Raw genomic sequence first — 3,666 nt, 5'->3', positions numbered from 1 at the left:
CTGTGGCTCAGTATACCCTGGAGTTCCGAATCCTGGCAGCGGAGAGCCGATGGGACACCAATGCCCTTCTCAGTGTTTATCGCAAGGGGCTGAGTGATGCCATCAAGGATCTCGTTGTCCGTGACTGCCCTGAAACCCTCAACGACTTAATATCCCTGGCCCTCCTAATGGACTCCCGGCTTCAGGAACGTCGCGCAGACAGAGCCCATTGAGGCTCTCCTCGCCAACCCTCCCACCACCCAGCTACGGAGGTTCCAACTCTGTTCTCTGCTAGCCGAGCTGAGCCCCCTCCTTCACCTCTGCGTTCCCCAGCTCCTTTGGCTGATCACGACTCACACCAGAGGAGAGAGAACAGAGACTGAACAACAGGCTGTGTCTCTACTGTGGTGAGTCAGGTCATTTCATTCGCTCTTGCCCCACTCGCCCAAAAGATCCTGCTCGCTGGTAGGGGCTATACTGGTGAGCAAGACTATTTTCCACCAGCCCAAGAAGAATCCCAACCGCCTCTTCCCTGCTACGCTGGCCTGGGGCACAGAGACACTTTCTGTCAGCGCCCTCATTGATTCTGGTGCGGATGAGTGCCTCATGGACGTTTCCTTTGCTCGCCAAGCAGGTGTCCCCTTGGTTCCCTTGGACCACTCGTTGTTCCCCCAGGCCATAGACGGACGTCCATTAGGCGCTATCTCCTATTCTACCAGGCCCCTCATGCTCACCCTTTCAGGTAATCACACCGAGTCAATCTGTTTCTTTGTTCTACATGCCTTGGTGTTGGGTCGACCTTGGTTGGAGAAGCATGAGCCCCATATCTCCTGGGCCTCCGGCCGGATCCTGGGATAGAGCACTACCTGCCATGCAACCTGCCTGCGTTCCGCACTGTCCCCGCCCTGTGGTTCCCAAGCGGTGCCCTCTCCCCCAGACCTCACAGGTGTTCCCCCCGAGTATCATGATCTTGCCCCAGTGTTTAGTTAGGACAGGGCTATGTCGCTTCCCCCTCACCGGCCGTATGATTGTGCCATCAATCTCCTACCTGGGACCCCCTTCCTGAAGGGACGGCTTTACAACATCTCTCTTCCAGAGAAGGAAGCAATGCGCAACTACATTGCGGAATCCCTGCATTCAGGCATCATCAGACCCTCGTCTTCCCCCCTTGCAGCAGGCTTTTTCTTTGTGGCTAAAAAGGATGGCGGCCTGAGACCATGTATTGATTACCGTGGGCTAAACAAACTCACTTTGAAGAATAAATATCCTCTTCCCCTTATCAGCTCCACCCTCGAGCCACTTACTCATGCCAAAGTTTTCAAGAAGCTTGACCTCCGAAACGCCTACCACTTAGTCCGGATCAGGGAGGGCGACGAATGGAAAACGGCCTTCAACACCCATCTTGGCCACTTCGAGTATGCCGTTTGGCCTGTCCAATGCCCCGGCCATTTTCCAAGCCCTTGTGAACGACGTGCTGAGAGACATGCTTAACATCTTTGCGGTGGTGTACCTGGACGACATCCTCGTCTTCTCCAAGTCTTTGGAGGAACACCACCAGCATATCCGCCTGGTTCTTCAGCGGCTGTTGGAGAATTGCCTGTACGTCAAGGCTGAAAAATGTGTGTTCCACTCTGACTCTGTTACGTACCTGGGCAATGTACTGGAGAATGGACAGACCCGGGTGGATCCTGCCAAGGTCAAGGCAGTAGAGGAATGGCCACGTCCCAACGACCGAACTCAGCTAAGGCGTTTCCTGGGGTTTGCTGGCTTCGTCTGCAGGTTCATCAAGGGTTTCAGTCAACTAGCAGCCCCTCTCAATTCCCTCACTTCCCCTTTCACTCCTTTCTCCTGGACAGCGGAGGCGGAGGCAGCTTTCTGTAAGCTTAAGAGCCTGTTCGTTTCAGCTCCTGTGCTGGTCTACCCCAACCCAACAAGGCAGTTTGTCGTCGAAGTAGATGCCTCGGATACGGGCATCGGGGCAGTTCTCTCTCAACGGTCTGAGGGGGACCAGAGAGTGCATCCTTGTGCCTACAACCCCGCTGAGTGGAACTACGACGTGGGTAATAAGGAGCTACTGGCGGTCCATGATGCACTGAAAGAGTGGAGACACTGGTTGGAGGGAGCGAAGCTGCCATTCATAGTGTGGTCAGACCACAAGAATCTGACCTACTTAAGGACAGCAAAGAGGCTTAACTCCAGATAGGCCCGCTGGGCCCTATTTTTCAGCCGGTTTGATTTTGCCCTTAGTTACCGCCCGGGTTCCAAGAACATCAGGGCTGATGCTCTCTCCCGTCAGGTCACTGGGGAACTACCTGAGGTCCAAGAGGTGCCGAACACCATCCTTTCCCCCACCCGAGTCGTGGGTGTAGTCACCTGGCCTATCGACTCCATGGTAAGGTGGGCCCAGCGAACCCAGCCTGATCCGGGCAATGGACCCCGAAACAGACTGTTCGTTCCCACCTCTGTCTGCCCACAAGTGTTGGAGTGGGGTCACTCCAGTCACATTGCCTGCCACCCAGGGGAACGCCGAACAGCAGAATTCATCAGCCGCAGATTCTGGTGGCCCTCCCTCAACAAGGATGTTAAGGAGTTTGTAGCTGCCTGCACCGTCTGCGCCCGGAGCAAGGCTTCCCATTGTCCTCCAGCGGGCCTGCTTTAACCACTCCCCGTCCCCACTCGGCCATGGTCCCACATAGGTATGGACTTTGTTACAGGGCTCTCGGTATCCCAGGGCAATAATACCATCCTGACTGTGGTTGACCGGTTCTCTAAGGCTGTCCACTTTATTCCACTCCCCAAGCTTCCTTCCGCTGTAGAGACTGCAGACCTCCTCACCCTCCATGTTGTTCGCCTGCATGGAATTCCCTCAGACATTGTGTCTGACCGTGGTCCCCAATTCGTCTCAAAGGTGTGGCAAGCCTTCTGTAAGGGAATCGGGGCCACAGTCAGCCTCTCCTCTGGCCACCATCCACAGACCAATGGGCAAACAGAGCGTGCCAACCAGACACTTGAGACGGCCCTTCGCTGTGTCACCACCAGCAACCCTTTGACCTGGTCCAGATACCTGCCCTGGGTGGAGTACTCTCTCAACGCCATGGAGAGCGCAGCAACTGGTATGTCCCCTTTCCAATGCTCACTGGGTTACCAACCCCCTCTGTTTCCCCAACAGGAGCTGGAGGTGGCAGTCCCATCCACCAGGGTCCACCTCCGCCGGTGTAGACGGGTCTGGAAGGCGGCCCGGGCTGCGCTTCTTCGTACCACCGCACAAGCCCAGCGTGGGGCCAACCAGTGGAGGATATGCGCTCCTGTCTACCAACCTGGCCAGAAGGTTTGGCTGTTGGCCCGGGACCTGCGCCTCCAGACCTCTCAGACCTCAACCCGCAAGCTGAATCCCCGGTATGTTGGCCCCTACTCTGTGGAACGCGTCATTAGCCCTTTGGCAGTACGTCTGATTCTCCCTCCTGCTCTCAAGGTTCACCCAGTTTTCCACGTCTCTCAGCTTAAACCTGTGGCCACAAGCGCCTTGTCTCCTGTTTCAGCTCCTCCGCCTCCCGAGTCCTGGCTGATGGTGACCCTGTGTGGACAGTTCACAAGCTGCTCGCCGTCCGTCGCCGTGGTCGGGGATTCCAGTACTTAGTGGACTGGGAAGGCTATGGTCCCAAAGAACGATGCTGGGTGCACTCGTCT

This window comes from Pagrus pagrus, assembly GCF_965226575.1.
Source record: "Pagrus pagrus genome assembly, contig: HAP1_SCAFFOLD_324, whole genome shotgun sequence".
NCBI classification, from domain to species: Eukaryota; Metazoa; Chordata; class Actinopteri; order Spariformes; family Sparidae; genus Pagrus; species Pagrus pagrus.
Note: the sequence above shows the minus strand (reverse complement) of the source record.